The sequence below is a fragment of the Lepus europaeus genome, chromosome 13 (assembly GCF_033115175.1).
Source record: "Lepus europaeus isolate LE1 chromosome 13, mLepTim1.pri, whole genome shotgun sequence".
Classification (NCBI taxonomy): domain Eukaryota; kingdom Metazoa; phylum Chordata; class Mammalia; order Lagomorpha; family Leporidae; genus Lepus; species Lepus europaeus.
The window spans coordinates 93,407,447-93,419,234 of NC_084839.1; the positions used below are offsets into that span (position 1 = coordinate 93,407,447).

Here is an 11,788-nt window from a genome sequence, read left to right on the forward strand (position 1 = left end):
TAACAGAAGACTCCACTATTAGAGAAAAGAGCTCCAATAATGTTTAGACCCTGTGACACCATTTTTAGACTCTTGGGATTTGTTTTTTGTTTCTTTCCAAGTATCCAGTTGTGTTACAAGATAGCTAAGGTTCTGAAGAGATAGTCTGATTGGCTGGGGAAAAAATGATTAACTTTCTCTTTTAAAAAATCAACATATTTCCCCTAAAGGAGGATTCACACTATCTTACCTCTCCATAGGGCTGATCATTTTTCTAATAACTACCTGGGTTTTTTTTTTTTTTCAATAACACCTAGAGAAGACATGAGCCCCACTCTAAGATAATAGAAATGGTTCAGATTCTACTCTCATTAATATAATGATTCCATAACACGGGGACAGACAAAAGAACTTTCTTTTTATTCTACTCAAGGCTGGTTTTACATAAAAATAGACCATAACTCAGAGTCTGTAATGTCTATGGAAAGGTTATACTCGTTACCATCCAAATAGGCTGAGCTAATAAAAATTATATTTGTTACAATCCAAATAGATTAACCGGCCTTAAGGGCTCAGCTATGTATTACACTTTTCAATTTTCTTATAATTAAATTAACATAAAATAGTCTTCACAAATAAATGGCTGTTTCAGAAATAGTTAAGCTCTGTTTAACAAAAATAGCCATTCTATTTACATGTGCCCCTGCTCGGTTAAACCTGGGAAAAGGAAAGAAGCCACTTGTCTCTGGAGAGGAAACTTGTGATCAAAAGATTGGCCAAAGATGCCTTCTGCCTTGTTCCGCTCAGGCAACAGGCACCCTGGGAGGTGGCCCAAGGACAAACTCAAGTCTTCGGGAGAGAAGGACACTGGGGCCACTTCTTGCTCTTTGCTGGGTGCTCTCAGACACCAGTCAGTGGGTGGAACCTGAATTAGCTCATGTGTACAATGGGACTATGATAAGACAGTCCCAGCCCTGGGTTTCCTGCTATTCATAAAGCTTGTGAAAAAAAAGATTCTATGATTTTAGCTCATCTTCCATTTTCTTCTCCAGAAAATGGTTTGCCTTCGGTTGGATATCCTGTGAGAGTATTGCTTATGTTGGTAAAAGCCACTAGCCCCTGTAAAGTACAACCAATATGGAAGACAGTATGGAGGTTCATCAGAAATCTGAAAAGAGATCTACCATATGACCCAGCCATCCCTCTTCCGGGAATTTATCTGAAGGAAATGAATTCAGCATAAGAAAGATGTCCAGCAACTGATGACTGGATAAAGAAATTGTGGTATAGATACACAATGGAATATTACTTAGCCATAAAAAAGAATGAAATCCTATCTTTGGCAACAAAATGGATACAACTAGAGACCATTATACTTAGTGAAATAAGCCAGTCTTCAAAAGACAAATATCATGATTTCTCTGACTTATGGTAACTAATATATAGAGTACAAAAAATGTAAATGTATATGAGTAAAATTGACATTTTGAGATTTGGTTATTGTTTATAGCCCTTGTCTAAAGCCCTACTTAACACCTGGTGAATTCTGTATTTAGTGAAGGATCAAGTATGTTATTATAAAGTAAACTGAGGCCGGCGCCGCGGCTCAATAAGCTAATCCTCCACCTAGTGGCGCAGGCACACAGGGTTCTAGTCCCGGTTGGGGCACCGGATTCTGTCCCGGTTGCCCCTCTTCAGGCCAGCTCTCTGCTGTGGCCCAGGAAGGCAGTGGAGGATGGTCCAAGTGCTTGGGTCCTGCACCCCATGGGAGACCAGGAGAAGCACCTGGCTCCTGGCTTCGGATCAGCGCGGTGCACCGGCCGCAGCGCACTGGCCGCGGTGGCCATTGGAGGGTGAACCAACGGCAAAGGAAGACCTTTCTCTCTGTCTCTCTCTCTCACTGTCCACTCTGCCAGTCAAAAATTTAAAAAAATAAAAAATAAAAAAAATAAAGTAAACTGAAAGTATAGCATTGCAAAGCTTAAAAGAAAAATAAGAAAGAAGGAGGGAAATAGCAAGGGAAGGCAGGAGGCTAGGAGGGGAAATATCATTATGTTCTTAACACTGTATATATAAAAATATATGAATTTTCCCCTATGTAAACAAAAGAAAAGAAAGAAAAAAATCTGTTATTCCCAATTTGATGTTTTCGTTCAGGCATCATTTTATTACTCTATCGCAGAAATGCTCACAACATTGAATCAATGATGATTTAAGTCTCTCACCTTAGAAGACCTTGAACAAAAGAGGGAACACCCTGGAGCTGGTTGAATTCCTTAAATGTTACTGTCCTCACAAAGCTAATTAATTGGAGTCGGCCTTTTGTTTGATTCTATAAATATCTTAAGGAAGCGGAAGAGGTGGAACAGGTTATGGATCTGTTGCCATTTGAAACAATCAGAAGCTTGAGTTTTCTCAGTTCCCAAAGTCACAAGGGAGAAGATGTGTGAGGCAGGCTGGGAGCTGAGATGCCAGGCTTAGAGCTGGGTGCTGAACAAGTTTAATTGTTTCATCTCATTAGTCTACACATCATTTTGAACCTTCTCAATTTGGAAATGGGGGGCATAAATAACACAGAGCTATTGCTAGAGCAAGCTACACAACCCTGCCAGAGGGAGGAAGCAGGTGCCCATCTGGGAGAGCTCTGGGTGGGAGTGGTGTTCTAGAGAACAGAAAATAAGTGGTCATGCATGGGCACATTTGTGTGTGCCCATTTTGTCGGAAGTCTGAGCTTGACAAAATATCTCTCAATCAGAAGCACTCTTCTTTGAGCTCAAGGGTTTGACTGCGTCCATTTGACTCTAAAATACAGTTTAATAGGGCAGGATGATCATAGAACATAAACACTCACACCAACAGCCTTTTTATATTATTGCTATTATTTCCTTGAAAATAAATAGATCTTGGAGCATATCTTGACCATATTGGGGCAGGGGGAGAAGCAGGCTCCTTCAATCTCTGCATGCCCCCTGCAGCTGCCTTACCTTTTCAGCAATTTAATCCTCATTAGCACCTTCATAAAAGTATGAGCAAGAAAAATGGAGAGGAGGCTCAGATGAGCCCATTTGCTGCATGGCAGAAGCTTTTGTAGGTTTGATGAGAAAGGAGGTTAAAAGTACTGATACAATATGGGATTAAATTTTCTGGGGAGGTCATTTATTATGGCACCCCATCTCCCATCATAGTGGATGAGCTAGACCTGCTTGTACACTTAAGTGGATTAAAAGATTTTAACTCAAAGTACACTCCAGAGGTAAGTAGGTGAGCAACATTACAATTTTCACATGATAATTTCCTCCATCTTTTAGTATATATGGTAACGAAGTTGTTCATCTTCATCTCCCAAGTGCTTAGAAAAAAGTAGATGCTCAACAAATGTTATTTTGCAAAAACTGCTTGTTTGTCGCAATCTACAGTGGTTTTCAAAATTCACTGTAGGTGGCCACCACCTGGGGAACTTTAAGAAATACTGGTGCCTGATCCCCATTCCCTAATAGTTGCTTAATTATTCAAAGTGAGTTTGACCTGGGCACTAGAATTTTTTTTTCAAGACCCCCCTAGGAGATTATAGAAGCATAGTTGCAGAAAACTGAGAATTATCCATGTGCTTAGGACAGCAGATGAGTATGACAGGTGTCAGGCCATGTGCCTGTCACCCTCACCAACAGATGGGGGTCAGGAACTGGCAGTTAGAGAGTAAGGGATTAAAAAACAAAATGCCTGGAACACTAAGAAAAAAAAAGGGAGTGAGATGACAATTGCTACAGAGGCTATTTCTGATGGACAGCAACAAGAGAAGGAATATCTTCAGCAAAAAAAAATGTGTGCCTTCTCTGGAAAAGTTCAGAAGCTAACCTCTCCTGGAGAAGTGGAACGGGCAAGCCAGAAGAGGACTGACTTTAAGATCAGGTTTTTGTCCAGTGTCAATCCTCATATCCTTCACTGGCTCATCTGTAAAATGGAGCACTAATGTCAACCGTTCAGGTTGGGGGTGAGGTTGAAGGAAGGAAGCATCTGTGTGATGAGCAGGCATACTCGGGCACCTCACCTAACACATATGCAAGCACAGTGCATGCATGTGGAAGCACATGCCTCTCCATGCCAATAGAAAATTCTGAGATCATTTTGACAGATAACATCCAGGCCAAAACTAGTACCTGTCTTCGACAGCTATGACCATGTAAAGATATCTTCTGAGGCTCTCAGAGAAATAACTGGGCAAGAACAAGGAAGACTATGAAACAATAGACTAAGTGGGTTTATTAGTTCATTGTACGTTTCCAAACAGCCAGTACAGAGAATTGTGTTTCCAACACAACTAAAGGATGAATGCTTGAGGTAATAGATATGCCAATGATCTGATATGATCATTACACATTGTCCAGCCTTACAAAAGATGCTTAAGGGTCTGCAACACACAAAAACACAGAAACATAGCCATCATAGTGAAAGAACGAGAAGGTGGAAAATCCAGTAGAAGTACAAAAAGAAATTTAAAGTAAGCAACAGGAATATTTATGGGAAAATGGCAGTGCCAAGTAGTTACTTAAAAATAGTTACCTTGAATGTAGATGGCCTCAACTCTCCAGTTAAAAGATACAGACTAGTTGAATGGATTAAAAAACAAGACTCATCTATTTACTGTCTACAAGGAATGTATCTCGCCAACAAAGATACTTGCAGTTTGCAAGTGAAAGGATGGAAAAGATATTCCATACTAACAGAAACAAAAAAAGAGCTGGTGTTACCATCCTAATATCAGACAAAATAAGCTTTAACATAAAAACTGTTAAAAGAGACAAGTGCACTATGTAATGACTAAAGAATCAACACAATAGGAAAATGTGACTATAATAAATGCATACACACTAACAAGGTGACTTGCTATCTAGAAGAAATGTTAATGGACCTGAAGGAAGACATAGATTCCAATACAATAGTAATAGGGGATTTTGATACCCCACTTTCAGCAATGGACAGATAAATCAGATAGAAAATCAGCAAGGAAACAACAGTATTAATTGACAAAAAACCAAATGGACCTAACGTATGTCCACAGAATGTTTCACTCCACAGTGGCAAAATACCCATTTTTCTCATCAGTGTGTAAAACTTGCTCTAGGATAGACCATATGCTAAGTCATAAAGAAAGTCTCAGCAAATCCAAAAAAATCGTGATCATACCTTGCATCTTCTCTGACCACAATGTAATAAAACTTGAAATCAACAGCTCAAGAATATCTAGGTCATATGCAAACACATAGAGACTGAAAATATAATCCTGAATGAACAGTGGGTCATAGAAGAAATCAAAATATTTCCATAAACAAATGAAGATAAAAATGCAACATATCAAAACTATGGCATAAAGCAAAAGCAGTGTGAAAAGGGAAGTTTATAGCAATTAGTGCCTACGTGCAAAAATAAATGAACTATTGATGCATCTCAAGGACCTAGAGAAACAACAATAAGTCAAACTCAAAATTAATAGGAGGAAATAAATAATTAAAATTAGAGAAGAAATAAACAAAATTGAAATCAAAATAATAGAAAAAAAAAACAGTGAAATGAAGAGCTGTTTTTTTTTTTTAAACAGGCAGAGTTAGACAGTGAGAGAGAGAGAGAAAAGACTTCCTTTTTCCATTGGTTCACCCCCCAAATGGCCACCACAGCCAGTGCGCTGCACCAATCCGAAGCCAGGAGCCAGGTGCCTCCTCCTGGTCTCCATGAGGGTGCAGGGCCCAAGCACTTGGGCCATCCTCCACTGTACTCCCGGGCCACAGCATAGAGCTGGACTGGAAGAGAAGCAACTGGGACTGAATCCAGCATCCCAACGGGGAATAGAACCCAGGGTGCTGGTGCCACAGGCAGAGGATTAGCCAAGCGAGCCGCAGCGCCGGCCTGAAGAGCTGTTTTTTAAAATTAAAAAAAAAAATTGATACACCATTTGTGCACTAACCAAAAAAAAAAAAGGAAAAAGACCCAACTCAATAAAATCAGAAGTGAAAAAGGAAATGCAACAAAGTTTACCACAGAAATAAAAAAGAATCATTAGAAATTACTACAACAAGCTGTATGCCAACAAATTGGGAAACCTAGAAGAAATGGATCGATTCCTAGAAGCATGCAATCTATCAAAATTGAGTCAAGAAGATACAGAAAACCTAAACAGACCAATAACCAGGATGGAAATTGAATGATTAATAAAGACCCTTCAAAAAAAGAAAAGTCCAGGACCGGATGGCTTGACTGCTGAATTCTACCATATATTTAAAGAAGAACTAATTCCAATTCTTTTCAAGAAGGGAATCCTCCCGAACTCCTTCTATGAAGCCTGCATCAGCTTAATACCTAAGCCTGAAAAAGATGCAACAGAGAAAGGGAACTATAGACCAAGAACCCTGATGAATATAAATGCAAAATGAACATAAATGCAAACGTTCTCAATAAAATATTAGTTAATCACATCCAACAACATGTCAGAAAGATCATTCACTTGGACCAAGTGGAATTTGTCTTTGGTTTGCAGTGATGGTTCAATATTCACAAATCAATAAATGGGATACATCACATTAACAAGCGGAAGAACAAAAAAAAATATGGATAACTCAATAGATGCAGAGAAACAATTTGATAAAATACAACACCCTTTCATGATGAAAACTTTAAACAAATTGGGTACAGAAGGAACATTCCTCAAAACAATCATGGAAATTGAAGACAAACCCACAGCCAGTATCCTATTGAATGGGGAAAAGCTGGAAGCAGTCCCCCAAGGTATGGAACCAGACAAGGATGCCCACACTCAATACTACTATTTAATATAGACCTGGACATTTTAGCCAGAGCTTGACATATTAGACAAGAAAAATAAATCAAAGGAATACAATTTGGAAATGAGAAAATTAAACTATCCCTATCTCCAGATGAAATGATCCTATATATAAGAGATAACTGCAAGACTACTGGAAATCATAAAAGAGTTTGGTAAAGTGGCAGGATGTAAAATCAACACAGAAAAATCAACTGTCTTTGTATACACACAAAAAATGTAATGGCTGAAAAAAATTTTAAGATCAGTCCCATTCACAATAGCTCCAAAAAGAGTCAAATAACTTGAAATAAATTTAACCAAGGATGTCAAAGTTCTCTACTACATAAATTACAAAACATTAAAGAAAGAAATAGAAGACATTTAAAAATGGAAAAATCTTCCATATTCATGGATTGGAAGGCTCAACATCATCAAAATGTCCATACTTCAAAAAGCAATTTACAGATTCAGTGCAATCTCAATCAAAATACCAATGACATTCTTCTCAGATCTAGGAAAAATAATACTAAAATTCATTTGGAAACACAAGAGACCTTGAATAGCTAAAGCAATCGTATACAACAAAAACAAAGCCAAAGGCATCACAATACCTGATTTTAAGACATACTACAGGACAGTTATAATCAAAACACCCTGGTACTGGCATAAAAACTGACTTGCAGACCCATGGAACAGAATAAAAACTCCAGAATCAATCCATACATCTACAACCAACTTATCTTTGGTAAAGGAGCTAAAAATCTCCAGAGCAAGAACAGTCTTTAACAAATGGTGCTGGGGAAACTGAATCTCCATGTGCAGATTTTTTTTTCTTTTACCAAATGACCAAAATGTTTTATTTTGACTAATTCTATTTCATGCATAAGCATGACAGTCTCCCTTGTTCATTAGACTTTGGCAATTAAAAAAAAAAAACAAACAAACAAACAGCCTCGTACAGAACAGTGAAGATGCCGAGAATGAAGGTCATCTACAGTCTTACTGTAGGATAAATATATAGATTTTAAAAGGCCTCTCTCCCTTTGGCCATATCACTTCTCAGTTCAGATCATTAAATATAGACAAGTTTCAGAATCACTTCTTCACTTCTCCAAGATCTTCGATACTGTCATCATCCAACTCCAGCCACTTTTCCTGAATGATGTCAATGGTGTCATCTGTGAAGTCTCCCTGAATGATGATCTCCTCCTCCCCTGTTACTGAGGCACCACAGGAGAATTTCTGCGCAAAAAATCTTTGTGCTTCCCTAAGATCAATTTCAAAAGTTGCAAGACCACATACTCTTGTCACATATTTCTTCTTTGCTCTGGAAATTTTGGCTATTGTAACCTTTTGTGGTACTGTCTTTTTCTTCTGTTTTATTTGACCTCTTCCACTTCTCATTTGTTTTTTCTTCTCCTCTTCTTGCCCTGCTGTTCCTTGACCCTCAGTGATTCCCGCCTCTTGTTTGGGTGATTTTTCTATGGTAAGTTTTGCAAATTTATTTGGAAAATTCTTCTCTAACTACTGTCTGCATTTAGCAACATCAGGCATATATTCACAGTACTCTGTTGGTAATGAACACACTCCAGATTAGAGCACACGGAATAGGTAGCCCGCATCTAACTTGGCACTATTCTTAGGGTCTCCTTTGCAGTCAGCACCACTGGATTCCATGTGCAGAAGTATGAAACTAGACCCCTACCTTATGCCTTACACAAAAATTCACTCAAAATGGATCAAAGACCTAACTCTACAACGCGATAACATCAAATAATTAGAAAACATGGGCGAAACTCTGCAAGCACAATTCACAATATGTAAGATATAGAATCAACCCCAGATGTCCATCAACTGTTGACTGGATAAAGAAATTATGGTATATATACACTATGGAGTCTTACTCTGTTGTAAAAAAAAAAAAAATGAAATCCTGTCTTTTGCAATACAATGTACATAACTGGAAACCATTATATTTAGTGAAATATCCCAAAAAGACAGATTGTATATGTTTTCCCTGTCCAAGGTAACTAATGGGGTACCTGAATTGTAATGTGTTGGGGTGAAATTGGCATTTTGAGATTCCACGTCTCTTCCATTGAGGAACAGTGCTTTCTTTCTCTTCATACTATTTGTTGAGCTCTTTTACTTAGTGTATGGTTAACTATACAATAATTAAGCATACTGAAAATAGATGATTGCAAAAATTAAGAGTGGAAATCCGAGAGGGAGGGGAGGAAGAGTTGGAGCATGAATGGGGGAGGGAATGCCATTATGTTCCTCAATCTGTGTATATGAAATATATGAAATGTGTATAACTTAAATAAAATTTTAAAAAGAAGAATGAAGAGTAGTCATTATTTATCATCCTCAAGGAAAGCAAAGGCTGCCTCCACTCCTGGGCTGCTGGGGGCCTCAGCACCACATGCCCACAGTCATGGGACAGCCATGACCCTGGGAGCTCTCTCAGAGCAGATCCTGCCTCTCCCAGCTCCGGCACACCCTTCCTGCCACCCAGAGAGTCCTCTCCACCACCACCACCTCCTCTGTCAGCTTTCTTGTCACTCGCCTGTGTGGTCCTTTCAGCTCAGGCTACGCTAACTGACAAGTCCCTGGCCTGAAGTGTGTCAGTTCGGCCCAGTGATCAAAAGCTAAATGATTAAATGACTGTGCTTCCTTCGGTACTTTCTTTTCTATTCTTTTGGCCTTGGGAGCCTATTTTTAACTGGCTTAGTAATTCACAGTTTCACCAGAATTAAGCTCTCTCAGAAATTCAGCCTGAACCTCTTCCATCCCAGAGCTGAGGTAGATATGTCCATCCTTTGGTTCTATAAATACACACGGTTCCTCTAGGAGAATCCCTGTGTTCCACAGACCCACTCATAACAGGAAATTAGGCCACGCTTACAACAAACTGTGGCAGACAGTGTGAGAGGGAAACAGTGGCCTACATACTAAAAATTGCTTGGAGCCTTCTATTTCAGTTCCAAAACAAGATGCGATTCCCCCTACACACCTGTGACATTTGTACTAAGAATAGTTGGTGAAAATTGATTGGCAGAGCCCTGGAGATGATGTAGCCCTGGTGTCACATAGTGGGGGCACACGTCAAAATCATCTGAGGAGGTTTTCCAGTGTGGACGAGATATTTTCTATTGTATTGTAAGGGAATTAACATGTTGCCAGTTGATGCTGTATTTTGCACTCACTATTTGGGTAAATGCAAGAAAGAGATTATTTTTTATCAATGTCCTTTCTGCAAAGTAAACAGTATAAACTGTGTGTGAGTGGCCCTTTTTCCTTTCACCTTGACTTAGGTATATGAGTTTTTATGCACCCTCACAATCTTAGACTAAGTAAAGGAGCTAGAAGGCTGGTGTTCATACAGGAACAAAAGAAAGCCAATGATGTTGGAATATTTGATCTTTTCTCTCTTTTCTTTGAAAGAGGCCCTTGTATCATTTCCTCTCCTGCCACTTCAAGACTTCATTCATGTCATGTCTTTGTTTCATTTGCCTTTCTCATCTTATAGAATTTTTTTCCCTTTACTACTTCTTTTGGTCCCATTTCCCTCTCACCTCCTGTTCCCCTACTGAAATTTTCATGAAAATGACTTTACCAAATGTCTGACACTTAGTGTTTGTGATGTAGGACAAGCAGTGAAATTTAGTGACATTTTCATGAGTTCTTCTCCATGGCACTGGATGCACAAAACATAGCTCAGTGAAAAATTACGTGGAGGTGGGCCTTGGTGCAGCGGGTAAGTCACTGGTTGGGACACCTGTGTGTCATAGAAGAGTGTCTATATCCAAATCTTGGCTCTGCTCCTGATTTCAGCCTCTTGCTAATACACATTTCAGGGGGCAGTAGTGATGACTAAAGTAGTCGGATCCCTACAATCCATGTGAGAGACCTGAATTGAGTTACTGGCTCCTGGCTTTGACCTGACTCAACCCTGACCCTGTGGGAATTTCAGGAGTAAACTAGCAGATGGGAGCTCACTCTCTCGCTTGTTCTCTCTCTCTCCCTCTCAAAAAAAAAATCCCCTTGGCTGATTTCTATAAATGCAGCTTCCCAGCCATTTGCTCAGCAGGCCTTGATACAGGAAGTACAAGTTGGTGCCGACCATTTGTAGAGGAACACAGAACACACAATGGACTATTGTTATATAGGGAGTCCAAGGAATAAACACAGCAAAGAGGGCTGGTGTAGTCACAAAGCCCTCAGATTCCTATTCCCACCCTCAGCACAAAGCACTTAACTACCAGCTCAGTTCTCTAGATGTCCCCTTTGGTCAAATGAGCATTGCCATCACACCCTTCTCACAGGGCTTGTAGCAATTAGATGAAATCATCATCTGAAGTGCTCACAAGGCCTAGCCCTGAACCAGCAGGCAACATTGGCAGCTTTGATACAGGTCAATTTAAACACCAAACAGAGATCTCAAAGAATAATGACGTTTGTCTGAGAATGACAGAGCATTGTCAGGGAATACATGAGCCATAGTAAACCATGTGTTTATTCAAGAAAGCTGACACAATAGGAAGTTTTTAAAGGTGAAATGGAGAATATGGACAAAAATATATGTAAGCTACCTGCATATCTAGTTTCAGAGGCAAGAGTTAGCATCAGCTCATGTAGGGAGGTACCTTTGTGGGGCAAGTGTTCTGAGAGCATTTTTCTGAATTGCTACAATTTTAATGTTAAAGGTAAACTTTGTTCCACAAATCTATGTGTATGTGTGAAGTTTGCAAAGTATAAGGTGCTAGTAGAAGGAAAAAAAGTCTCTTCTGGGCCCTAGTTAGATTGCATCATTAGAACAATGCTCTAGGCAGCTTAACTTTATAAAGAAAAGAGATTTAATTTAGCTCATGGTTCTGGAGGTACAAGGGCCAAACAGCATGGGCTCCCCTGACTGCATCAGGTTATGGTGGTAGCACAAGTATCTATGTCTATGTGGGCAGTCAGTCTCTTATGGTTTATATAACCATGAGG

At 39.4% G+C, this 11,788-nt stretch overlaps 1 pseudogene; it reads right to left on the reverse strand.

The window, feature by feature from the left end:
* Positions 1–7,888: 7,888 nt before the first annotated feature.
* On the reverse strand, positions 7,889–8,470 carry LOC133772431 (density-regulated protein-like; annotated as a pseudogene).
* Between the last annotated feature and the right edge of the window lie 3,318 nt (positions 8,471–11,788).